Source organism: Aythya ferina (genome assembly GCF_964211825.1).
Source record: "Aythya ferina genome assembly, chromosome: Z".
NCBI lineage: Eukaryota > Metazoa > Chordata > Aves > Anseriformes > Anatidae > Aythya > Aythya ferina.
In genome coordinates this window covers 11,388,088-11,416,038 of record NC_140299.1, presented here as the reverse complement: position 1 = coordinate 11,416,038, position 27,951 = coordinate 11,388,088, and the positions used below count along the sequence as shown (strand labels likewise).

General features: G+C 42.7%; 1 long non-coding RNA gene across 2 annotated transcripts; it reads right to left on the bottom strand.

The window, feature by feature from the left end:
* Positions 1 to 15,834: 15,834 nt before the first annotated feature.
* Positions 15,835 to 27,009, bottom strand: LOC311426777. 2 transcript variants are annotated; one of them, XR_014687016.1, is made up of 3 exons: positions 26,670 to 27,009; positions 24,244 to 24,362; positions 15,835 to 16,091 (listed from the first exon to the last, which is right to left on the bottom strand). It is a non-coding gene; the product is annotated as an uncharacterized lncRNA (long non-coding RNA). The 2 variants fall into 2 exon arrangements; XR_014687017.1 differs by lacking the exon at positions 24,244 to 24,362.
* Between the last annotated feature and the right edge of the window lie 942 nt (positions 27,010 to 27,951).

The window sequence follows — 27,951 nt, the reverse complement described above, 5'->3', positions numbered from 1 at the left end:
CAAAACACTGCAACAGATGAACAGGAATCAGACTCTTGTCTTGTAAATACACACAGTGCAGCATGGATGCTGCACCAGACAGCACTGCCCTCTCCTCTTGGCACAGGTTGCATGTTTGGATATCACCTCTGGCAAAACGCAGCTAACATGAGAGCTGCTGAAATGGATTAGACCACATTTTCTCTTTCCCCATTTGTTGCAGAATGGTACATTTGCTTCTTGCCCATGGGCCCATTGCCTGATACCACTACATCCACCCTGCCACCTTCTCCACAGAGACAAACCATCTGCATAAACTTTGGCTTTAAATAAATGCCATTATGTTACACAAAGAAATGTTTAATCTGTCATAAGGTTAAATTACAATTCAAAAGTTTAAGGTTGTTTCCTTTGTTTTTATCTTTGTTTGTTTGTTCTTATATTCTCTGCATACATATTTATAATCCTGCCTTTCCCTCAGAAGCATCTAATCACTTATTCTTGGACAAAACACTTATAGTATGGCACTGATGCAGCGCCTATAGAGATCAGCATCCAGGATCAAATCTGAAAAAGGCAAAGCCCTGTCAAGCTTGCAGAATTCTAGTAATAAGTTCTGGCTTTTAAGTTATGCCTAATGTCTTTTGTTTTCATCTCAGAAGTAAGGGTTATAAAAGAGTACAAAAGCTGTCTGTAAGGTTACTGAATCAGAAGTCTTTGCCCACTGAGATCAGACAGCTGTTGAATCAGGAAAGCCAAAAGTAGCTCACAATTTTATAAGAAGGTTTGCAATTTTCAGAGCCTGTTGTGTTATACCTAGTTAGCTGGGCTGCATGGTGTACGTCATGAGATTTCATCAATTTCCTACCCAGCCTGTGGGTCAGTGAAAGAATCACCGGCTTAAAACTTTTATTAATAAATTGTGTTTCTATGGTGTTTTGCTTCACAGAAGAGTTACTTTGGGGAAGGAGTAAAAAGAGTCTTTTGATAAGGAAATAATCCACACAGGCAACCAAAAAAAAAAAAAAAAAAAAAAAGAATTTCACTACATATTTCAGTATTTATGTGTGTTTCTGGAAGCAAATCACATTTTGTTTCCCAGCAGGCTACGTATTGCTGGGCAGACTCCACTGCCTGTGGGCAAACTGGAAACATTCTGGCCAGTTCAAGGCAGTTTGCCATTTCACTCTACTCACTTTTTGGAAAAGAGAAACCAAATGTGAGAAAATGTCCTGGTTCTTAGCTGGTATAGTTTTGGAATAATGCTGATAAGACGGATGTTTTAGTTGTTGCAGAGCAGCACCTACACCATGTCAATGACTTTTCTGCTTCTTGTGCATCCAAGCCAGCAAGAAGGCTGGGGGTGTACCAGGATCTGTGAGGGGCCAGAACCAGGACAGCTGGCCCAGGCTGGACAAAGGGATGTCCCACACCATATGGCATCATGCTGAACGACAAAACTGGGGGATTTGTACTGGGGGGTGCTGCTGCTCAGGGACAGGCTGGGCATCAGTGAGCAGGTGGCAATCAATTGCCTTGTGCACCACTTGCTTTGTATATTCTTTCATCATTATTATTGTTGCTATTTTCCCTTCTTTTTCTGTCCTATTAAACAGTCTTTATTGCAACCTATGTGTTTTACCGTTTTTCTGATTTGCTCCCCCATCCCACTGTGGGGAAGTGAGTGAACAGCTGTGCAGTGCTGAGCTGCCTGCTGGGTTAAACCACAACAGAAATGTAGAACAATGTCTGCACTCAAGCAAGATTAACCCTGCTCACTTTTGTGTTTTAACCTTGTCAAAGAATCTCTGCCTGAGCAATTGAAGTTTTGATAAGGACTTACAGCTGCAGGAGTTGTTTAGAAGATTAAAACCACTTGGAGGATTTTATAACAAGAATAATTAGGCACTGAGCTCAGCATTTGTAAAAACAAAACAAAATTGTTGCTGCATTACTGTGGTTAAAAATCCCCAAGATGTAGAACTTGTGGAAAGTTTCTTCCATACTTTTAATTAAAGCAATCGTTTGGAAAAGAAAATCAGTCACGAGATTGGGTAGCACTGAGAGCAGGTGAAGTTCGTATAGGACGCTCCATGAATAAATGAACTATCATCAAGAAGACGGGATACTCTAGAATATAGGTATATCCAAAACAACTCAAGAAACCTGGAAATATGATACATTTCTATCTATTTTAACATTTTAGAAAACCAATGGAAGGACAAATGCAAGTGATATTTGTTGAAACTCTAAATAATACAGGAGAAGAAAATCTGTGGCAGGAAAATAGTTGTGAGTACTACAGAATTTGCAAGTGAGTAAATGAAAAATGGCACACTTTTATTGCAGTTAGGTTTAAATATCAATATGCTTTGTCTGGGTGGGTGGAAGAAGTAGGTCTGCAAGTATTTGTTTTTATTATCATATAATCTTAGAATGGTTCAGGTTGGAAAAGACCTCTAAGATCATCTAGTCCAACCTTTAATCTAGTACCAACAAGTCCACCACTAAACCATGCTACTCAGTTCTTCATCTACACGTTCCTTGAAGACCTCCAGAGATGGTGACTCAACCACTTCTATGGGCAGCCTATTTCAATGCTGCACAATGCTTTCAGGAAAGAAATTTCTCCAAATATCCAACCTAAACCTGCCCTGACACAACTTGAGACCATTTCCCCATGTCTTATCACTTGGTGCTTGGGAGGAGAGCCTGATCCCCACCTTGCTATAACCTTCTTTAAGGTAATTGTACAGCACTATAAGGCCTCCCATGAGACTCATTTTCTGCAAGCTAAACAACCCCACTTCTCTCAGCCATTCCTCATAATATAATTTTTTATTACCATAAAAATGTGCACACTGCCCTAAAGCAAGGCAGATAGGTTGCAAGTCCAGTAGTCTACAAAATATGTGGCAACTGGGAACAGCGAACACTGAGGAAATGACCAGAACATCTAGAAGTGCATATGACTTCATGATTAAATTATATGGGGAGATTAAATGCATAGAATGAGCATTTTTAGGGACAGCAAACACAGTTAAAGTTTTTTTTTATGGCCAGCTTGTGCTAGCACCTGTCACAGGTCAGCTTTTAGCCACTGTGCAAGACTACCTGCTTGGAAATCAGTTATGGCTTCTTTTCTGTTTTCCCTAGTGAACAGCTTTCCTTTTCCTAGATGTTACAAAAACTTGGCCTTTTCATAAAATTGCTCCCAAGTAAGTTAGCAGCCCACTTCCTACTTTCAAAAAACATGACTTGCTACTTAGGAATGTAAATTACTTTGCATCGTGATCTGTGAGAAACGTAGGTCAATCCAAAGAGTGAGAGAATGATCTTCCTTGTTCTCAATTGCCCAGAGGTCTAAGGGTGGGCAACCTCCGCCCCCACAAGCAGAACATGCTTGGCTGAAGGCACAGGGTAGCAAATGAGTGCAGGTCATGTTGAGTTGAATGCATTTCATTTACGCATAGCATGGGCACGCCCTCCACCAGCCTGATGGAGAGGCTGGATGCCAAGACTAATGATAGGGCATTTCAACACCTTTCAAAAGAGAGCATTTGTTTGTTAAGGGCATTTTTTGCTACTTTATTTTGTGCGTGTAGGCAATATACACGCAAAGGCCTGACTTGTCAGACACTCTTGGAAGAGGCACCAACATGGCACAAAAGAAGAAGGTAAAGCCTCTTCCAAAATGTCTTTAAAAGTTTTTGTCAAAGGTTTTAACACAGAGATGAAAATAGATTATTGCAGCACTGACATAGTTAGATTTACTTCTCTGCAATTTAACTGTTTTTAAAGACAAACATTTTTATGAGGTAGATATATCAAAGCACATGAAATAAGTACCACATCACAGGAGTATGGTAAATTATGTACAGTAAGTTTCAAACAATACAGTAAATTATTAAGCTAGTTGTGCGATACCCATCAGGAGAAGTTGGTCTGAATCCACAGTGATATTTATCAGCCTCTATGGATATGTTTCAAACTTACTATTATGCAAGTGCTGCCCTGAGAAGACTCAGGGAGGTCAGACACATTCTCATCACCTTGCAAACAGTGTTAGGGAAGGTCTCAAGGAGATTTAGTTCCCAGAGAAAGACATTAGACATGAAAAGAACAATAAAGAACACTTACTGACCCAAGTGCTTCACAAGCACTTGGCTGCCTACTCTTCTCCCTACTCTTCTCCCTTTTTATTCTCTAGGCAGAGACCTCTGATACCCTTCAGTTTGGCCTGCTTGCTTTTATCCAGGTGCAAAATCATTGCTAAAGAGGGGCAGATACACAGGCAAATCACACAGCATTTCCTAAGCTTCTCACTCAGGAACAGTTTTGTCCCATATTACTGTAAGTTCTTTAAGGTAATAACTACCCTGGAACATCGTATCTCTAGAGGCAAAAGATTAAAAGAATATTTCACAGAGTTGTTGAGCATCATATAATGTTCAAATTACCAAACCCAATTTTAAAAGTTCATAACCAGTAAAAACCATATTAAATTAAATAATTGTTGCTGGACTAGTTCAGAGAAAACATAAACAAACAATGAAGTTACCAATAGTTACTCTAAAACAAAATCCACTTTCCCACTTTGATCTTTCATGTATTTGGGGGCTGCCAAATGGCTTATTTACTTTTACTAGATAGTGGGGAAAAAAAAAAAAAAAAAAAAAAAAAAAAAACAGCAAATCAGAAACTAAGTTATGCAGCCTAATAAAGGGAAATAAGAGAACTGTGTGTTGCAAAATATTTGATTATCTACAACTGTAGTATTCATATTTTGGCAATGAACAACAATCAGAAATATCAGAGTGTCTTCAGTGATGACAGTTGTTTGGAGCCCAAAATTTTAAATTCAGGTATTTATGAATCAACAGAAGTAGACTAATCATAAAGACAATAAAGCAATTATGAAAATTTGCTGAAAGACTACATGATAATAAAATGTAATTCAATTAAATGAACTAAGATGCAATTTCATATTCAAATATCTTAGGCTAAAGAAAAGACTCAAAGGCATAATTAGATACGATGGTAATTGCTTAAAATCTCACCAGTGCACCCTATTAAACAGCTAATAATACCTTTTAGTGCTCCTTCACAGAAAACCTGTTTCAGAGCTAACACTAGGATTAAAAAGATAATGTCATATAACAATCAATCCCCAAGGCTATGGAGTATTCCTATTAACAGGTGTAGCTGAGCATTTTTACATTGTAAAAGTTGGATTAAAATACCTGTATCCAAAGAGATAACTAGAATAACATTACAAAATGGGACAGGAGTAGTGTTGCTTATGCTAGATTTGTTGCACACCAAAATTGGCTTTGTTGAATAAAGGTTAGAATTTTAATTATTTCAGTATTCAGGAAAACATATTTTTCCCATCAAGATCATATCATGGAATCATAGAATGATATACTATCCTGAGCTGGAAGGGAACCACAAGGATCATCAAGTCTAATTCCTGGCTTCACACAGGACTGCCCAAAAAAACAAACAATAAGTCTAACACACCATGAACTCTGTCAGGCTGGAGGCCATAACCATGTCTCTGGGGAGCCTCTCCCAGTGCTCAACCACCTTCTGGGTACAGAACCTTTCCCTGATACCCGGCCTGACCCTCCCCTGTCCCAGCTCCATGCCGTTCCCTCAGGTCCTGTCGCTGTCCCCAGAGAGCAGAGCTCAGCGCCTGCCCCTCCGTTCCCCTCGTGAGGGAGCTGCAGGCCACTGTGAGGCCCTCAGCCTGGTCTTCTTTTGGCTGTACAATCCCAGGGACCTCAACCACTGCTCACATCTTGCCTTCTAGACCCATCTTCACCATCTTCATAGCTTTCCCTTGGATGCTAATGGTTGTATGTCTTTCTTACACTGTGGTGCCCAAAATCACACACAGGCCACACCAGTGCAGAGCAGAGCAAGTCCATCCCTTCCCTTGACCAGCTAGCAATGCTGTGCCTGATGCACCCGAAGCTGCCAGAGCACACTGCTGGCTCAAATGCAGCTTGCTGTTGACCAAAACCCACAGATCCCTTTCTGTGGGGCTACTCTCCAGCCTCTCAACCCCCAGTCTGCATATATAGCCAGTGTTGTCCCTTCCCAGGAGCAGAATCCAGCATTTGCTCTTGTTGAACTTCATGTAGTCAGTGACTGCAGCTTTCTTCTCTTTACTTCAGGGTTCTTCTATCTTCCCTTCACATGTAGGAAGCCTGTGTTCTTCCTTTGTTAAGTAAGTCTCAAGTTAACTAGCATAACCATTATTAGTATACCTTACGTAGGCAAAAAATTCTGCTGGAAAAGTCTAACTGCCCAGAAAAATTTGAAAATATAATGCTAAAGAGTATGGCTTCTGACTAGTAGCATCTCCTATGGTTGCTTCAGAAAATATGTGTTTTTATACATTTCTTTGCATTAGTAGCTGAATAAAACTCCTATTTAGAGAAAAAAAAAAAAAAAAAAAAAAAAAAAAAAAAAAAAACATAGATGCAATATTTGTTAAAAGAAAAGTTATCTGTGCATATATTTAGAGTTTCAAGTTTCTTTAAAAATAACTAAATAAATAAATCTGCAATTTTCACTCTTTGTTTGGTAAACTACTCACTTTTAATTTGTTTCTTTTTCTGAATGAGAATAATCTCTTAGAGTTTGCATGGCTGATTAAAAGCCTGCTTAATTTATTTAGTTATTTATGAATGTCCTGTACATACTTGCTTCTTTCAACTCCTTAGCAAACAATATGAATTATAAACATGGCACCAAACTTGCTGATTTCTGTGAAAGTAAGGAAAGATCCTCAAATACTAAACTTCATTATTTCAGTACTAGCAATAAATTCCTGATTGCAGCCTTCCTAGGAGAGTTATAAATATTTTTTGTCAGTGTCCAGTTCTACCATTTGCAACATGACGTGACATTCATTGTAATATCAAAAGTTCAAATCACAATATCCTCTTAGGAAGTTTTAAAGACACTCTTAGACTGAATTAGGATATCTGTTAAGGATCAAATATAGATCCGTAGTTGCTCATTTCCCCACTGACTATTTACTAACCTGATTGTCTGGATGACACACAGAAACAATGGAACATACAACTTGTAGAAGACAATTGCAGTCATTCAGAAAGGAAAACAGAAACAAATGGCACTGTTGTTTGCTTGTTCAAAATACTTTATGGTTAAAGCAAGCAAGTACATCCCTGCACGCACAAGGAACAGATTGATGGGAAGAAGATGCCATGCCATTGAAGCCCAGCAAGGGGGTTGTAACACTAATTCCCATTGCTCTGTGTGGGGCTGCACAGATACGACTAGCTGCTAAGAAGTGCCACGTAATCCTGGGAGAGGTGTTCAAGTCCTGGGTGCTCATTTAAACACTGAGGATATGATGCTAGCATATACATGTGATGCTAGCAGCAGTATTTATGAGATGGCTTCTATATGTGACATCAGGTTCATTCACAAACTCAGAACATGTCCACTTCTCCCTCATATGTAATGCCAATATATTACAAGACTCATCTGTTAACTAATTCCCATCAGTTGTAAATCATTGTGCAAAACATGACATAAAACTTATTGAGTATGAGGTACCACTGCTCCCTTCAAATTAAATACGAATTAGGCCTGAAGTTGAGTTTAAATATTCAATTTCAGATTTTTATATTGTTCCCAGAGTCATTGTTTTCTAAACATGGAATTTTAAAGAAATCGCTAAAGTATGTTGTGAAAGGAGATCAGAAGCATGCAACCAAGTGTGAGAACTGGGATGGGATAATTTTAATGAAAATCATACTTTTCTATCATTGTTACTCAGAGGAAAAACTGAAAGGACATAAAATTAATCCTTTTTTTGCCAAAATTAAGCAATGAAACATCCTAGGGGAATCTTCAGAGGAAGAATATCCAAGCAGAGAAGCAAAGTATATTTGGGGTTCTCTAACCATATGTGAAGCTGTCATATAAAGTTTTATGAGCCCTTTTTGAAAAGCTATAAGGAAGTCTTTGTTAAGTGTACTGGAGATAATCTGAGCTCTTGAAAGTGCTTTTTAAGTGCAGTGAACATTAGTGCCCTCCATGCTAGCGTGAGTTTTATAGAAATACAAATATATTTTTATAGAAATACTACAGATACATTTTCCCTTTTATAAATAAAATACTTCTTCACATGTAAATGGGACCATGACGCTCTTAAGAACTGTATATATATTTTCAGCCTCTAATAAGGGTAAACAGTCTCTTAATGGAACAATTGGCTGTCATGTTGTGAAGGAAAAGTGTAGAAGGTCTTACAATTTATAAAGCTTTTCTGGATACTTAGGCTTCTCAGCTCTTGAGGGAACAAGTTGGAATTCCTGCAGCTCTTAAGTTCTCTCCTCCCAAGTTTGTTTGTTATCTCCTGCTAAATTCAGTCCTTAACAAGGTTTGAAACAGATTAAAATCCTTCCTCTCAGCTTGCAGTCTCTTGGAAGGTTAGGAGTTCATGAGTTCACTGCTATTGAAAAAAAAAAAAAAAAAAAAGATACAGAGCTTTCTGACAACTTTCTTTTTCAATAAATAAATAAATAAATAAAGAGTTAAAAAGCAAAGAGAGCACAGGGATGTGCATTATTGAGTCTGAGGCCCCTCAGTCTGCCAAACCAGTAGCTATATAAAGATCTTCTGCTCTTCATTTGTATGTTCTTCTCTGGTTAACCTTCCCAGGTCATGGCTAGATAGGGAAAAAAAATAGGCAGGTGCAAGGAAAAGACACTTTAATTAGCCACTGCCCTCTGCAAGTGGGGTCACAAAAATGATGAACTTAGCATCCACCAGTAAAATCCTTTGGTAAGAAGACAAGTCATAAACACACACCTGGCTTCCTCCTCCCTTCTTTGAGTTTCTAGTCCCAACCACATCTCTCCCACAGCAACCTCCATGAGTGCTGTCCTGGCAGGGTCAACCCTGAGTCACCCTCAAGCCTGCAGGTCTTTGGGATAGCCTAAGTATCAGATACAGGAAATAGTAAGAGACAAGTGGGGATGTTCACACTATGCTGGTCTCTACTAGGGAGTGATCTGGTAAAGGTGCTGGGGCTGAGGACCCAGCATTCATACATCAGGGTCAACCTCTCTGAGTAAGCCTATTCGCAGTGCTTCTGGGAATAGGTGCAGCCTTTCCTTTAACCAGGAGATGCAATACAAAGTAAATCACAGAAGAATAAACAGTTGGAGCTGGAAGGCACTACCCTGCAAGATATTAACCACGCCTACCGGCAAGGAGGACAGATGAAATGTACCCTTACTTCTGACAGTAACTCTTGAAGAATGGAGTAACGTTTTGACAATTCTCAGCACAGCATAGGGTGGCATTCAGGAGAGAAATGGAATGCTTCACAGAAATTAAACATATCAAAGGTGGACTTCAATAGCACTGTTGCCCAAAGAGATTGTGAAATCTCCCTCCTTGGAGATCTTCAAAAGCCACCTGAACTTGGTCCTAGACAACATGCTCTGGGTGTCCCTGCTTGATCAGGTTGGACCAGGTGTGCCCAGAAGTCCCTTCCAACCTCAGCCATGCTGTAAGTCTGTGACTTTGAAAAAGAGATTGCAAATGGAAAGTGAAATCAAAAACACCAAAAAGAGATGCCATGCAGAAAGGCTGGGACTGCTCCAGATCAAAAAGGAACAGCAATTCCGGGGTCTGGACCTCATTACTGGACCCTGTTCAACAGTGACTGAAAAAATACTTGGGATGGGACCCCACCTTCACTCCAGTGTTCCCTGAAAGAGGCCATCTCAGGTTTGCCAGAGTGGTTTGAAACAGTGAGGTGAGAGTAAGAGCCTGTGATGCCACAGAAGGTCCAGAGGGAAAGGAAGGGACAAGAAGAACAGCATTACACAATTACACTTTTTATATATCCACAGTGCCCAAACCACACCATGCTTTAAAGGAGGATGACCTTCCAGGAGGAAGGTAAACAAGGCATGAGCTTTAAGGGAAGCCAATTTATTTCACAAACATCTTCAGGCCTTAAAAGCAGACTGTTCTACAGACTTTGGGCAGAAGTTTGACTACTGCAAAACAGCAAAACAGCTGAAATGAATTTAATTGAAAGTAAACAAAACCACAAACCTAAGCATTCAAAATAAATACTGAGGGCATAAAATAAGTCTTTGCCAATAATCCAGCGTCTGTTTAGATGACATTCTAGGGCTGCTGTTATTTTAAAGTGAAAGTTTTAACAATATACAGTGATATAATCCAAGCACTGCAATAAGCTCTGCCTTCATTAGGAGCTCCAAGCTTCCCCATCCCAAAGGAGAAAAAAAGGTCACATTACACTTGAACAGAGGAGAGAATCAGAGGAAGACCTTCTGGACAAGGGAATTTGCTCTTTTTATCATAGGATGCAGAGGATGTATGTATAGCCTTTTTTCCCTTCAAAATACCTTGGTGATTTGAATGGAGATGTCCTTTCAGGGATACCATTTCCTAGTGCGCAATCTTTGATATTTCTGTGCAATTCCTAGATATCTCCCAGCTTTCTACAGTGTGCTTCTTCCCTAGGAATTACCTGTAGGAACAACACATCTGCCTTAACCATTCAGCCTGAAACTTCCAAGCCACATTCCTGCACTCTTGCCCCAGAACCTCCTTTCACTATTTTTCTCGTCTTGCAGCCACAGGCAGTGTGCAAGGGCTCAGAGCTGCATTTGTGTTCCCCAGAAGACTGATCCTCTGTGTGGGGGGTGAAAGAACTCCACAGTGAAAGAGCTGAAAACAGGGGACAAGTTTTGCTTTTTTAAAAAAAAAAAGGGGGGGAGGGGGGGAAATAGGCAATCCCCTGTGACACATTCTGCTTCTTGGGCATCTAATCCAAGAACAAACTGTTCTGGAGCAAATGACTAAAACCTTTACAAAAGCAGCCTCTGCACCCAGTGGACAATTACTATGGTGCTATAACCAATATCCCTTCATACTCCCATTACTTTCCCAGTCTCATCATCAGGCAGAGAAATGTGCTCACCCATTCCCAAGGATATCAAAGGTGACAGTGATTTCCTCCACACAATATTTAGGAGTGATGCAGGAAAGCAGAACTATAAGTTAGGTGTCTGTGGGTCCTGTCTCAGGTCAGCTACTCTTTAAATAAAAATTTTGACTGATGCACAAGAAGAATTTCAAAAGTTTTGTTGCCACATTTTCAAAATGGGGGAATATTTGCAGAGGCTGGTAGGACAGACAACTCTTCCAACCATCTGACTCAGTTTGACAGTGTAAATGAAAAGAAATAATGAGAGGCAAAGATTTTTAACAGATAAAGTCTACACACGCACTTATCCCTTTTCTTCTCTGAGAGACGTCACAGTGATTTTATGATGCTGTTAAGGAAAACCTTTGGCTTGTATTGGTTTGGAAACAGAAATTCTTTGCATATCATAGTCATTAACTAGCCTGGCTAAGAATTACTCAATGTTAACCGTGACCTACATGGATTGGAAGCAATTATCCCTTGATACTAAGAACTTTTTCATTCAATAATGAAAAAAAAAAAAAAAAAAAAAAAAAAAAAAAAAAAAAAAAGTAGTTATTTTTCACCCTGGGCCACATGTGAAAAAAAGAAATAACAACAAACCAAAACAAAACCAAAAAAAAAAAAGTTTTCCAAACCAGCCTAAATGCAAAAATGGATGTTTACCCTAAAAACAATTTGTTTAAACTGATGCAACATCACTTCTCATAATATATTTGGATCTATTTCAACAATTGTTGGAGAAAAACAGTGAGTCCGGGACCTCAGAGTGCCTAAGGGCTGCCATGGCAAGCTTGCGCCATCCCATTGCCGTGCTCAGAAAGCGCTGTGTCACTGGTATGTGGTACATCTGTGAAGCTGGGGGCTGAGCACACAAGATTGGCCTTGGCTGCAGCCCTTGCTGCCCCAGCACGGTGCAGATGTGCACCCTTCTCCCCTTGTAGTAAATGCTTGAGCCGCAGCCAGCAGTAGGGAGTTCCCCTCTTCAAGGGGAATCGTTCACAGCGTCTCTCTGGTCTAGTTAAGGGAGCAAGGAATCCAGGCTTTAAGTATCTCCATGTAAGAGATTAACACTACGAGAGCTCAGTTTGCAGGAATAGAAGTTTCAAAGGGCAGTTTTAAGTAACAAGTCAAGGTGTAGTATGAGGAAAGAGCTGCTACTCACTTCTTTCCAAAAAGTGCTTATTCATATCCTCATGCCAAACTGCCCAAAGTACATCTCTTGGGGGCTTTAAAATGAACATTTTTTGCTCCACCAACTGAAAGTGATAAAAGTTTCCCATGGCTTAAATATGTAATAAGAGCACAGCACAGAGGATTTCTGGTAAGAAACTGCATTATGCTTTCCAGCTCAAACCACAGGATCTCGTTCTGAGCTAAGGACGTCAGTAAGGCTCACTGGATGGCAGGTGTCACCCACCAGGGCTGGTGGGAAAGACACCAAAGGGTCAGTCCTGCGAGAGGGCAGAGGGACACATGAGTACTCACTGCTGGGCCTGCAACCACGGGCAGGGTTGTAGAAGTGCTGTGGAAGTGCTTGGTTTGTTGAACCAAGGATTTGAACTTTTTTTTCTAGCCAAGATCAAGAAAGGATTTTAGCCCATTTGTGGGGGAGAAGGTGTCAGCCTGTATGGGAGGGTTTCTCAGCCTTTTGAGGAAGAATGGTTGAATAGGGATAGATCATGAGGAAGGATGCTGGGCTGTAGGAAGATGTGCCAAGGGAGATATTTCTGAACCAGAAGGGAAATGAGTTAATGTTTGGAGGAAAGAGTGAGGGTGAAGAGGTGGTGAGGGGAAAACACTCACATGTGCAGCAAGCAAGGGGACAAAAAACACATGGAAGCACTGCCTTCTCTTTGGATTTCACACTCTGGTTTATGCAGCTCCCTCCTAAACTGAGGTAGCCACAGCAAATGAAACATAAGGAGTACATCCCACTGCAGAGATATTTTTGCTTCCTCGGATGAGATGAGCTGTGTACTCTGCTTTTTCCTTCTATTTTGACCCTGCTTTCTAGCTCAGAATTAGTTGTGAACTTGCAGTAACTGTGTCTGGAAACCACAGGGAAAAGCAAGAGTCTTGGCGAGGGATGGCACAGTTGCAAAGCATCTTCCCCAAGCTCCCTGAGCAGAGCTGTGCTCCTCCGGATGCGCTGCTTGCATTGCAGAGAGCAGAGCAGTGACCTTTCTTCTGCAGCCTGGAACAGATGAGCTTGGGCTTGTTCAGAGAGGGCTTGGGGGCACGAGGGAGGAAGGATATTTCATTCTGTTTACCATCGCCAAGAAAAGTCTTTCAATAAATGAGAAATAGTTATTTGTTTTGTATTGGACTAGATTGCATCCAGATTCTTCCTCTGTTGGAGCTTGGTTGTATTTCATTCCACTTGTGTAACAATCCTGGCCCTCTCTCAGAGGGGTGGGTTTGCATTTTGGATGATTGCCTGATAAGTGCTAGGATGGGACCCCTCAGCATTTCCCCATGTAGTGTGTGTAGCTTGTACCATAGGGCTGTTTTCCAGGGGGTGAACTTGTGGGACAGGGAAAAGATTTTTCATGATACTTAACACACTGTGACTCAAAGAGCATTGGGGTCTCATTTTGGCTTCTCTTTCCCATTCAACTGATGGTCAATTTCTTGCCTCTTTCTCTAAAAGTAATGGTTGGACAACACCATTTTGCACACAGTAATCAGACACCTCTGGGACATGGCCCAGACTCACACTAAAGGTGGACTTTCTCAAGTTAGAATTGAAAAAAAATACATCATAAATGTGAAGCCAAGGGTTTATTGCATTTCTTGTTGTTGCTGAGGTTTCTCCATGTGGGTCCTTTCTGCTGCTGTCCCACAGTTAAGAGAAATAATCATCGCCACTTTCCCTGAAGCTGCTGCAAAGATTTGTAGGCAGCAGTTGACTCCTGAAGGAAGCTGTCAGTGCCCTGAGGGCACCAGCATGAACTTCTGGCCCTCACCAAACTCCCTAGGGCCTCTCTGACACCCACAACACCCTGACAGAAGTTAGGGGATGGAGGCCAGGATTGATCTATGCCCCTGGTGTCGTCTTGATCAGGGGGAGCGAGAAGCAGGAGCTGCCATGGAGGAGGCACCCAGGGGAGCAGAGCCAGGCTGCATGCACGGTAGAGCAAAGGATGGCCTGGAAGCACACCCCCCATGGTACAGCCGGTAGGTAAGTGCTCAGCTGGCACTTGAACACACGTTCCTACTTCCCAAGTTTGTCATGGATCTCTATAAATGGCTTTTTGCAGTAATTCCCTATGGAAAATGCATGCAGGGGATGAGAGTAGGAACCAGGGGGAAGGTAGCTGAAAGAAATTGTAGAAGAGATTTGAAGGCAATATGAAAACACAGCCATCCACTGTGTTTTTAACACAGCATTTAAACACAGCATTTCTGATGACTACAAATCCAACATGACAAAAATCCTCTCTTTGCTTCTCAGTCTAGTAACAGGTCTTGTTGTCATACAGATAGTTTGTTAAAATCCCATACCAGAGATAGGGCCAGGATCTGACCAATGACTTTGTCCTGGGAAATCACAGCCTCAGATCTGAAGCTCCTCAAGATACAAATCTGGTCAGAAAGTGGTGTTAAAGTGCTTCTCAGCAACACAAAACTCCAGACAGTCTCATAAAGGTGACTGTGCCTACCTCAGTGGGCATCAGCATGGATCGAAGGGTCACTCATTGAGTCTGTGAACTGTTGCTACTATTCTGAGATTGATTTAGTAACTGCTAAGTAGAGAAGTAAAAAGAAAAGTGGGGTACAGTTCTCCTCCCACAGACAGATGGGCAGACACAAAATCTTACCTTTTTACCTTAAAGAAGAGGGATTTGCTTGTTTGTTTGTTTTTCACAGTGACAATGGCTTTTTAAAAATCTTTACAACTCTTTGAAAACACCTGTGGTCCAGAGAGCACTGAAATTACTCAGCAAGGACTGAAATCAGTCAGCCCTCAGGCTGTCCCAACAGGTCATATTGGACCTTTCTTCGTCCTGCTAAGGCTTCTGCGTAAAATTTATCTTCTTCATTTTTAATCCAAAGCCACAGCCTTTCGGAAAAAGCAACAATATCTGAGCAAACCAAGCTGAAAGCCTTTGCACGGAGCCCTGCTCGGAGCTAAGGCGCAGGGCGATAGAGCAGCCGGCAATGCCACCTAGCTGCGGCACTGCCTCCGGGAGCTGCTCGCCGTGGTGGTGAGCAGTCAGCCTGCGTAGCCCTTCCTAAAACAACTTCTGGTCATTATTCCTTCCGCTGGAAAACGGGTTTGCTTTTACTCGGGGCATGAGATAAAAGGCTGGTGCTTCTGCACCGGTTATGTTTTATTGTACTTTCAATCCGTTCTTGTTTTATTCGTCCTTTCTTCTGATTTTAATCAGTTCTGATTTTAATCAGATGCTGTGACTGCCTCTGCTCTGGTCTTTCCACCAGTACTGGTGGAAATCTCCACTCCCTGCTTCTCACTACCTGGATGCCTGCATACCATCAGCGAGTTTCTCCTTCCTTTTGACCTTCTCAGTAATAAATATAACTGTTCATTTCACAAAACAGACATAGGTTCCTGTGCAGTAGTTTCCAGCAGCTTTAGAAAAATAAATGACTAGAGCCATTCCTCAGACCATCCAGGTAGCCCTGGATTTCACAGAGAGCACAGCTGCCCCTGCTGTTTTTGTCTCCTTTCTGATGTCCCAGAAAGCTGATGATAAGGAAAGAATTATATATCCAAAGTCTAATATTTCTCTGCCACTAATCAAAAGGAATATGAAATAACTTCGGCAATAAGCAAACCTTTTAATGCAAATGATGACTGTTACTCATGAAGGTTTCAGCAATTCTAAAGAGGATTTAATTTTGAAAGCATTCACCTCCCAGCAGACTCTGTAAGCCACAGAAGACCTCCTGGACACTCACATCATCCATGGATCCAGGCTCTAAAGCCATCCAACACCTGTGCAAACAGAGCTAGTATTACACAAGGCAGTGTGCCCTGCCATAACATCCACTGTGCTGGGCTTCGTGCAAAGGACACACATCTTTCCAAGGAGATACAGTGCAGCGGTGTTTGGTGATGGCAGTGTACCTGCACGGTGAAAAAATAACACGAAATGATGTCAGATAGGTCACAACAGCAACAGAGGATGCCCGAATATCTGTCATGGCTCATTTGTCTTGAGGTAGTTTGAGCTGCCAACAGTCTGGCCATGGGGGGAGATGCTGTGTTCTGATTCATACTCGGCCAATGTGAAATATCTGTAACTCAGTTGGAGCTCATTAACTACTCATGACTCCTCTGCCTTTTCCAGGAATCGGACTATTCCTGCATATTATGGCCAATGACCCCATGCATCTTCCATGGTGCATAAAATACAGCCAAACAGACAGGGACTGTGCTAGGCATGCAGGGGAGGACACGCTGGAAGGAGGCAGAGAGGCAATCCCTGGAAAATCACGCGCTACACAGCATCGGTGGCCGTCTGCTCTTATTCTGCCTCGGGGGGAGCCCGCGTCCACGGATTCATCCGTCCAGAACACAGCAAGGGGGAAGTGGTGGTGGTGTGATAAAAGAAGGATGAGTTAATGACAATGACAGCCCAACTGGAGCTTGTTAGAAACCAGAACAATGCAGGGTAAGCTGTTGCTAACACATCTGTCAGTAAACTGAAAACCCCATCTATTTAAACATGATGAATGCACGTAATTGCAGGCAAGCAGAACTCAAAAAGGAGCGCTGTAAGCTGTGTTGTGTGAAACCCCTCTGTATTATGAAACCCCTCTGCATTACACACTGTTCACTTTAATCCATTTCTTCAGTATGGATCCCAGAAATTTGCTTTTGGCCAGAATACAATCCCCCAGAAAGGCGTTCAGCCCTACCTTAAGCATACATGCTTTGTTTGCAGTACAGGTGACAAAGCAAGGTACTGGGCTGTGACTAAAGGTCAGGCTGTTGACTTGACCTCTCACATTACAGTGAAAGCTTGATCCCTCACATTGTAAGATCCTATTTTCAACCACATACAACGTTGCCAAACTATAACCATTTGGAATGAAATTTTCCATGCCAGGTATCTGCCTCAGGCTGAAGTGTTTGGAAAATGTCCACAAACTCAGCCGTTTCCAATAATGAGGGTAAGGAAAAATTCCTTGTTTTGTCCAAGTTAAAAAACAATTGTGACCTTTTCTTTGAAAAGCTCTGGCACCCCTCTTCCTTGGAGCAGGAACTTAGGGGGTTGCCTTTCATCAGAGATATCCCTTTTGCCCTTCTGAAAATCTGCCCAAATTTGGCTTCATTTTAAGCATTTGGAAAGCTGAATTTGCACATGCTCAGTGTATAGCTATGAGATTCCTTTCATTTTAGCAATCGAACCCCTGAAGGTTTCATCCTCCCTGAGCAGGTTTCAACCTGAGGTCAATCAGGTCTTTCCATGCAATTTCAGCTGCAGACTTCCACAGCCTAAAACAAGGCCAGGCACCTGAAATGGGAGCCAGGAGTCTGTCTCTTTTGCACTCTCAGTGATATTCTTTGGGGTGAGACAACGTGGAGGAGAAAATTCCTGTATTCCAACACAGAAAGGACAAGAGCCAGACGTGTAGGCGGTGATGAGGGAGGGAAAGTCTCAGAAATCCTTCTGACAAGACAAGCAGAAGGAGCAGGGACTCAGGGATGGCACATAGATGTGGAGCAACAGTATGGGATGGATGGAGAGCAGGGTGGCAGGAGGGGGCAGAGGAATGTGGTGGTTGTGGAGGTTGGGTGAAATTAAGCAGGGAGCTTTAGAACTGATCTAGTCCAACCTCCCCTGCCATGGGCAGGGACATCTCTCACTACATCAAGTCACCCAAAGCCTCATCCAACCTGGCCTTCAACACTGCAAAGTCTTTTCTCACCTGAGAATGTGTTTCCCTGGACTACATGTATGTCATGGAGTCCAGGGTCAGCATTTCTACGTGCCACATCAAATGTATGTGAAATGCATGGCCTCAGCCCAGGCACCAGAGTGAATGTATATCACAGAATCACAGAATCACAGAATTTCTAGGTTGGAAGAGACCTCAAGATCATCGAGTCCAACCTCTACCTAACACTAACGATCCCCACTAAACCATATCCCTAAGCTCTACATCTAAACATCTTTTAAAGACTTCCAGGGATGGTGACTCCACCACTTCCCTGGGCAGCCTGTTCCAGTGTCTAACAACCCTTTCGGTAAAGAAGTTCTTCCTAACATCCAACCTAAAACTCCCCTGGCGCAACTTTAGCCTATTCCCCCTCGTCCTGTCACCAGGCACGTGGGAGAACAGACCAACCCCCACCTCGCTACAGCCTCCTTTAAGGTATCTGTAGAGAGCAATAATGTCGCCCCTGAGCCTCCTTTTCTCCAGGCTGAACAAGCCCAGCTCCCTCAGCCGCTCCTCATAGGACTTGGTCTCCAGGCCCCTCACCAGCTTCGTTGCCCTTCTCTGGACCCGCTCAAGCACCTCCATGTCCTTCTTGTAGCGAGGGGCCCAAAACTGAACACAGTACTCAAGGTACAGCCTCACCAGAGCTGAGTACAGGGGGACAATCACTTCCCTAGCCCTGCTGGCCACACTGCTTCTTGTACAAGCCAGGCTGCTGTTGGCCTTCTTGGCCACCTGAGCACACTGCTGGCTCATATTCTGCCAACTATCCACCATCACTCCCAGGTCCTTCTCTGCCTGGCAGCTCTCAAACCACTCCTCTCCCAGCCTGTAGCTCTGCTTGGGGTTATTGTGCCCCAAGGGCAGGACCCAGCACTTGGCCTTGTTGAACTTCATGCAGTTGGCCTCAGCCCATCGGTGCAGCCTATCCAGATCCTTCTGCAGAGCTTTCCTACCCTCAAGCAGATCGACACACGCACCTAACTTGGTGTCATCTGCAAACTTACTGAGGGTGCACTCAATGCCCTCGTCCAGATCATCGATGAAGATATTAAAGAGGACCGGCCCCAGCACCGAGCCCTGGGGAACGCCACTAGTGACTGGCCTCCAACTGGACTTGGCTCCATTCACCACGACTCTTTGGGCCCAGCTATCCAGCCAGTTTCTAACCCAACGAAGCGTGCGCCAGTCCAAGCCAAGAGCAGCCAGTTTCTTGAGGAGAATGCTGTGGGAGACGGTGTCAAAAGCCTTGCTGAAGTCAAGGTAGACCACATCCACAGCCTTTCCCTCATCCACCCAGTGCGTCACTTTGTCATAGAAGGAGATCAGGTTCGTCAAGCAGGACCTGCCTTTCATAAACCCATGCTGACTGGGCCTGATCGCCTGCTTGCCCTGCAAGTGCTGCGTGATGACTCTCAGGAGGATCTGCTCCATGAGCTTCCCTGGTACTGAAGTCAAACTGACAGGCCTGTAGTTTCCCGGGTCTGCCCTCCGGCCCTTCTTGTAGATGGGCATCACCTTTGCTAGCCACCAGTCAACTGGGACCTCCCCTGATAGCCAGGACTGCTGATAGATGATGGATAGTGGCTTGGCCAGCTCCTCTGCCAGTTCACTCAGTACCCTTGGGTGGATCCCATCTGGCCCCATCGACTTGTCCTTTACATTAATCTTCAGGATTATTCTGTAAAAACTTCACCTCTGAATGATACTGTAAAAATGAATTAGATGCCTCTTATATGTGAGAGCCTGGCTATAAAAACAGAGTACCATGAAACAAAAGCACATTAGAAAATCAATAACTCTTGATTTAGGACAGAGTTTGAATAGTGGGACATACTAAAAAGGTACTTTCATGGCAGAGGAGAGAGTTAAAATTGCACAGATAACTTTAATTCTACTATTTCCCTAACTGCTTCCTTTCAAGATGGCAAAGTCAGGTGTTATGCTTAAAATGTTATCTTTTTTTACGATAGTCTAATTTTCTTGGCAATGCTGGCATTATCCATGGGAGCTAACTTGCACGTCAAAATGAAGAAGATCAATAATCATGGATAGCAATACAAGCTGGGATTTGGTGTTGGCTCTGGTTATTTAGAGATGAAAAATCTGAGGCAGTTTTTCAGAAAGGAAAGATAGACTAAACTGTAATTCCCAGAAAGCTAATTTGGACTGAAGAACTGCTTACTCTGGAAGAAAGGGGGTGACCCTGGGAAACTCTCTATATAGCTTTTTCTTCAAACAATTTTTCAGGTATACTTAGAAGGGTGCATAAAAGAAGCACACCTTTCATCATATCACTAGATTAATTTCACTTTGTAGGATCTGAATTTCAACTGGCAAAATTATTCTGCAAATTAAGAAGTTATTAAAAATGCCAACTAACGTTTCTGGAAAAGAACTTCTGACCCACTGACGTGTGTGCTGATACAAGGAAGCATTACAGACATCGGTGTATATTTGCCCAAAGTTCTTTACTGTATTTGCTAAATGCATATGGCTCTGCCATGGGCAGAGAAACACTGTTTCCATGAGACAACCCCATGTTTCAAAGTCTTCGAGACATGGCTAAAGACAAAATCAAGAGTCTGTTGTTGTAAGGATGCTGATGGTACAGTTTGGTACTGAAGAGAGATTTATAACAAAGGGAAAACCTGGTATTTCAGTGTTGTTGCAGTCCCATGAAGGGAAATTTCTCATTGTTTGACTGTCTGTGGGATATCTGTGTGTTCTACCTTAGTGACTGGGCACAAAAATTCTGCTACCTACCTACCCTACTTACATAACAAGCCTGCCTGATAGCCCAAATCCAGACCTAGTCCCTCTAACGACCTCTGCTTTGTGCCCTTACAGACTTTCATAAAGTGAGCAAGTGTCTCTGCAAAGCCACCAGGTACCATCTGAGTAACCTACCTTAGTGTCTTAAAACTCTTGTCGAGACCTATAGGCAGACTCAGAAGTTCCTGTGCAACTATTCTGTATGCTTTGGTCACCCAAGATTTCTCTGAAAGCCTCCAGATGTCATTCACATACATTAACAACTGCTTAGCATATGCTAATATTTCCCAGATGGGAAATGTTGCTCTGCATCAAGTAGGTCCAAAATACGCAGAGATTCTGAGCATTACTGCATGGCTTCACATGTGTCCCTTATCAGCCTAGACATCAGAGAGCCTATTGTCATGTCAGCAAGCTGAGTACAAAGGCATCTGATCAAAATATTGATCCAGAGACACAGAGAAATATGCAGTCCTGCTTGTAGTACATACTGGCATGAAGTCAGAGTCAGCCTGGAAAACTGTTACGTTCAAACCAGTTTGAGGAAACACCACCTTTTTCTTATGTTTATTTTTGGGTTATTTTTGACTGCCTGGGAGGTGCTCAAATATTAGTGTGATGGGAATTACACAAACAATGAGGCTGAATAGGGGACGCATTTTTTTCTTGTGGGAGACATGTCATATGTTCAAGAGTGGCAGTAATTACTAGGCAATTTTTACCTTAAACGGTCACCACCAAAGCAGCCTTTGTAACTATTATTTCCCAAGAGGTCTCTGGACTTGGGAGGCTTTCACAGTTTCTTGTTTGCATGCCACTAGGGAGGGGTCATTAACCATGCTGAATTTATTCTATCCATTGGCCTTTGGGCAACTGTCTGTGCTTCTTTTTAGCTAGAGGACTAACTATAGAGGGGCAACAAGGGGTTTTTTGTTGTTGTTTTTTTCTCACTGTCCTCATTCTTCCAGAGTCAGTAAAATTTTTCAAAGCATCAGAAGCTCAGAAGTGCAGGAAACTGCTCACACCACAGTCTGGAGTGTGGGTTCAGCTTGAGTGAATATTCAGATGTTTCTCCAAAGCTTATCTAGCCTAGCCAAAACCTCCTGAATTTACAAAATTGGGCTGGGCATTTTATGAGAACAGGATCTCTTACAAGATTTTCAGTATTTCCTCTACTGACTAGAGTGAGATCAGCTTTGAAATCAAAATTATTTTGATTTAAAAATGGATCATAGTGCTTCCAGATCTTTAAAAGATTCAAAGTGAATTGGCTTGTAGAAATTGGTTTAAGGTTGAGGAGGATGACTCCTTTTATTTTGCTCTCCTTGATCCAGTTTGCCCTTCTTCAATGGCATCCAAAGAAACTACCTTTGGCAGCTGTGTCTCATTTCAAACACCACCCTCTCGTCTCTCTGACATTGCCTTGCTGCTGCAGCACCTTCTCTTGAAATAAATTATTAACAACTTGTAAATTCTAAGCCAGCAATTACTCTCCAAAAGGTCAGGCAGATCAAATGACTTCCACATCAGCTTGAAGCTCCTCCATCAAAAATGAGACGAAAGCACTTGTGTGCCTGATCGTCATTCCAGTCCTGCATCCCAAGTTTCAAAGGCCACCCTTTGGTTTTGAGGTTGAGGGTGGGCAGTCAGCTACCTTGAAGCTTTCCATCCAAAGGGTTTTCCTATGAGGCTGATTGTCTGTCTGCTCTTTTGAGCAGACATGTCAGGTCATTAACATTTACACCCACTAGGGTGGCTTTCTTCCTGTGCTCACAGCTGAGCTGTCTTTATCTCTGCAGCCTTCAATGTGGCAGGAGTCGAAATGCCAGCTCCCAGCAAGACCTGATAAAGCTTTGCTGCGAGACACGGCTGGCACTACTTTGCTGAAGAGTAGGAGCAGCAGCTGTATCCCACCACTCTTTACATCTTCATCTTGCACACACCACCCTCTCTCCCAGAAAACATTTCAACAGCAAAGGTTACTTGTAGTTCTTAGAAGCTTTCCCCAGAAGAGGCTGTTTTTCCTGGTGTGGTCGGTGAGAAGGAACACAGCCACTCTGATGACTCCAGACGCATGAAAATGTAGATGCCAAGAGTGGTGGAGACCAACCTTGCTATGACCCGCAGTATGGGGCCAGGAAGTCTGGAGAGACTGCTCATACTTGCTCTGCCTTCCTATTTTCAGTTTGCTTTTATTATTTGTTTCTCCCCTGGTGGGTGATTGACTTTGATGACTGAGTTGTCCCTTTAATGACCCAGGAGATGGGCAGAACCCAATGGTCATCTGCTTTGTACACAGACTGCCACATTTCCCCTTTGTGCTAATGGGGGTTAACAAAGGTGATCAGAATAGGGCTGCTTTTGCTCCTGTACTGTGTGCTGTAACTGGATGTGCTGCAAGGAAAAACATGGATGTATGTACATACAACCCTTCGAGGAGGCAGTAGCAGCAGTGTTAGAGGTTTTTTCACACTCAAAGGAAAGCCAAAGTCAACTGTGAAGAATAAAACACAGTGGCTGTGACTATTTCAGAGAAGAGTGAGTTCTGGCCAAGCCTGGACTGTATCCACACATTACAGCTAGAGAAGCTGCAGCACTGCCACAATAAGAAGAAGCAGCCACTGACCCCACAGAACAAGTTAATGTGTAAAAGCTGCTTGAATATCCTGCTCTGAACTACAGCTTTTTATTTTTGCTCAGTGTCAAAATTTGCAGAGATTAAGGAATAATTGGGTGAGATTAAGGAAGAGATTAAGGAATAATAAGGAATGGTTGATAGTCGGCTGTATATGAGCCAGCAGTGTGCTCAGGTGGCCAAGAAGGCCAACAGCAGCCTGGCTTGTACAAGAAGCAGTGTGGCCAGCAGGGCTAGGGAAGTGATTGTCCCCCTGTACTCAGCTCTGGTGAGGCTGTACCTTGAGTACTGTGTTCAGTTTTGGGCCCCTCACTACAAGAAGGACATCGAGGTGCTCAAGAGAGCCCAGAGAAGGGCAACGAAGCTGGTGAGGGGCCTGGAGAACAAGTCTTACAAAGACTGGCTGAGGGAGCTGGGCTTGTTCAGCCTGGAGAAAAGGAGGCTCAGGAGAGACCTTATTGCTCTCTACGGGTACCTTAAAGGAGGCTGTAGCAAGGTGGGAGTTGGTCTGTTCTCCCACGTGCCTGGTGACAGGACGAGGGGGAATGGGCTAAAGTTGCGCCAGGGGAGATTTAGGTTGGATATTAGGAAGAACTTCTTTACTGAAAGGGTTGTTAGGCATTGGAATGGGCTGCCCAGGGAAGTGGTTGAGTCACCATCTCTGGAGGTCTTTAAAAGACATTTAGATGTAGAGCTTAGTGGTATGGTTTAGTGGAGGACTGGTTAGTGTTAGGTCAGAGGTTGGACTAGGTGATTTTGGAGGTCTCTTCCAACCTAGACGATTCTGTGATTCTATGATTCTGTGGATTTGAGAGAATAAATCTCCCAGCATCAAAAAGATGAGAGATCAAGTCCACTGGACATCTTAAAGCAGGCAGGAGAGAATAATAGTACAACAGCACTGTGGTGATAGGTAACCCACCTGCCAGTAGTTTCATTTGTGTCATCTATGGAGATGCTTATGGTGGCCAGAGGTGAAGGTAAGCACCACACTCCAACCTGCGTTGTAGTCAGTGCAGTGAAGTAGCACACTGAGGCTTCCTAGAAGTAAATGATGAAACCCCAAAAGATGTTACCCCATATTCTTAGGAAAACACTTTGACAGAGAGTGTGGTGATTTAAGGTGCGCAAGTTGCCATGAGTTTAAGTTCACTCTCATGAACGTAAACCAATTTTCCTTTTCAGGCAACAGAGATAGATAATGAATAGATAATGACCAGACCAATCTATGGAGTCCATAGTTAGCTTCAAATGCTTGATGCTGAAGGAATACTTTTGAAATTCAGGGTGATTACTGCCTAGGCAAAAGAAAGCAGGTAGCTGGATATCAAGGATTTATTCAAGTTCCTTTCTGCTATCACACCCTGGTATGGCTCAGGCTGCTAGGGAGATTCAAAACTTGCTGTACATGGCATTGTTATTTGTCAGCACTTAGCAAATAAATGCTGGTGACAATAGAGCCTTGGGTCGGATACATGCACACTTGATGGAGTCTCTGAACTGCATTCTTTCCCTTCTGAAAGTTGACATATGCATGCTTTAAATGTGTGTCTATCCTGCAGTTATTTCCTTCAAAGGGAAAGAGCTGCTTCCCTCTAAAGAAATCTAAGAAGGAAAAAGGCAAAGATTCAGCAAGAAAAGACAACTCAGAAGACAGAAGCATAAGAAAAAAAGGGAAATTAAAAAAAGAAAGAAAGAAAGAAAGAAAGAAAGAAAGAAAGAAAGAAAGAAAGAAAGAAAGAAAGAAAGAAAGAAAGAAAGAAAGAAAGAAAGAAAGAAAGAAAAAAAAAGGGGGGAAAAAAGCATAACTTTCACTCTGAGCCTTAAGGACTGGTGATGACGTATGAGACTTTAGAATAACGTATTTTCTGTGATTTCCCTCTCCTTCAGACCCACAAGATATCTTTCAGCAAAGCACAAAGCCCATCATTGCAGCTGGGACTGCACAGGGCACCCAACAGTAACTGGAGCTCCAAAGGCATAAGTAAACTATCATAGGGAAGGTAAGACGTCTCCTTAACCAAACTATAGTGGGAAAAATATCTGAAATAACCAGAAAAATAACTACCAGACTCAAACAGAGGGGAAGGGAAGAAATAAATCCAGTGGAAAACTGGACCAGTGTCACCTTCCCACCAGACGCCTGTCTTGTGTCTCCTCTGAAGCACACAGCATGGTTCACACCATGCTTCCCCTGGTCAGAACACCTTGGCAACAAATTCATTGACCATTTTAAGGATCCAGGTGAAGTTTTGGGAAATGACATTTTTTGTGCCCTCAGATGGCTTGCAAACCTCACTTTTTTTTGTGGTAATGTTTAACTGGGACCTTTTCACTGTGAGCTGATTGTTAACATGGATTTCACACCACTGAGAGAATGTGCAAAGTCTACAAAGAAAGACATTGTCTGCTTTGTTAAACAAATGACATTATTTCCCTTCTGCCTAGCAACCCATAACAGGGCCAGAGGATTTGTAACAGGGAGCTAGCAGAATAGAGCATTTCAAACTAGCAAACAGGTCTCAAGCTTTCATTGCACTTTGTAGCTTAGCCAAGAACTTGTAAAAGGATTAGAAAAAAAGAATGGATTTCATAATCTAATAACTGTAAAATAAAAAAACTCTCCATAAACTCACATATTTAAAAATTTCATCAGAACTGTAAGGAAATATAGCTTTCAACAACATTTCAAAACACATTTTTTGGAACAATTAATTACTTGAGTCTGTCCAAAATAATGGAAGCTTTATAGAATACTTACATCTTTCCATGCAGACACTAAGATCATCACCTTACCATACCCTCAATTTCCATAGTGAGAACCAAAAAAAAAAAATGTAATACTGTTACTGTAAACATTAACAGATCCGTAACCTTGGCCATTTTCTCACACTTCTTCATAGTTGTCATAATTCCCTTTATGCCTGTGATATGCTGAAACTGAAAGAATATCTGCATGTTCCTTATTTTATGCCTTGCACTCAGTAGGCTTGCCTACAGCCAAGCCATATGACTCAGGCTCTGTAATTTCATGTGGAAGGGAGAAGAGGATGAAAGCAAGAGGCAGGTAAAGGATTCCAGCCATCAGCTGGGCTTAGTGGCTAACCTGTAGGCCTTGTACATGCAGTAGAATGGGGAGGGGAGAGGGGGACACTGCTATATGTAGATTTGTTTATCAATCGAGAATGACTTGATGAGCTGACAATACACCAATGAGACCAGAAAACACACGGGGAAGCAACAAGAGCTGGATGTCCTGCAAGGGCTGGCAAGCTAGAGCCGAAGGTGCCAAGGCCACCAGAGAAGTGACAATACCAACAACCCCCTCCCGCAAGACTGGGGCAGTACCTGGTGTCAACCACCACCCAGGGATCACCAGACAGGCCCATGGTGATGAGACAGGGTGGAGGCCAAGCTGAGGAGGCAACTCAGCAGGTTGGGGTGAGGATGAGCAAGGTGCAAGGCTGGGTATTGACATTCCTGAAGCATGGCTGGAGAAGACATCCATGTTGAGGGCCTGAGCTTGGCTGCAGCTGCTGAGCAAACAAAAGGAGATCCCAGCCAACCTTCTCTGTGCTCTTTTTCATGGATTAGTTTCTCAGCAGTCTGATCCCATGTTGCTGCAGGGCCCGTTGATGCACGCAGGGCGTGGACAACATGTATGACATGATGCCTTTTCAGCTTCTTCCTGGAATGAAAAAGGCAGAGAAGGATTGACTATGATCACTATCTCTTTTAAATTACTAGGCTTAAAGACCTCAGAAGAAGCTGCTGACGTTTAAAACACACACATGGAGGTGGTGCTTAGGGCCCCCAGAGAAGTCACTGCCAGCAGATGCTGTGACACACGTGAAATGTTGCTTGGCTCAAGGGGAGACCAGGCAAGCACATAGAAGAGAAATACACTGAGGGTCCCAGAGAAAACACAACCAGCTGAAGAAAATCCTGTGCTGAAGACAGAGGAAGAAGGCTGCAGCAGGGAAGGTTCCTTTTCGCTTTTCCTGTCTTTACTCTTCCCTATCACTTACAGCCACTGCTGGAGACAGGACACTGAGCTGCAAGAGAACTTGGACTGACCCAGGACAGCTGCTTTGATGAACTTCCTGGACATACTAAAGGATCAGCTTCATCCTCCTTAAACTGGGAGTGATTCAGGCTCCTTGCACAGTTATTAGAAAAAGAAATGAGCCTCATAGAAAAGCTCATCTGAGACTCTTCTTTCCTCCATTCAGTATATAAAGACCAATTCCTCAGAGTTCCAGTGCTATGTAGGATGAATCTATGTCCTGATATCCTTTTCTGTCTTACTGTAAAAATGAGACAATAAAAACCTCATTTTGAACATCCTTATTGCTATAAGAATTGCACATGGAAGTTTAAAAAACTGATTTTCTCAAATTGCAAAACAGGGGACCTAATATGACTCCTGTTGTAAGTGATAAAGTATTGAAAAAACTCACCTGAGAAAAGATTTAACAGTAATCTTGATGAGGATGATTTTTAGATAAATACAGTTATTCAATGTACACACAAATGTTCTGCTTTATTGTACATCCCTTATATGATCAGATCAGAAACTTTTTGCAGAGATATTTTTATATGCTGTATATGTACCTTAATTTATCTCTGG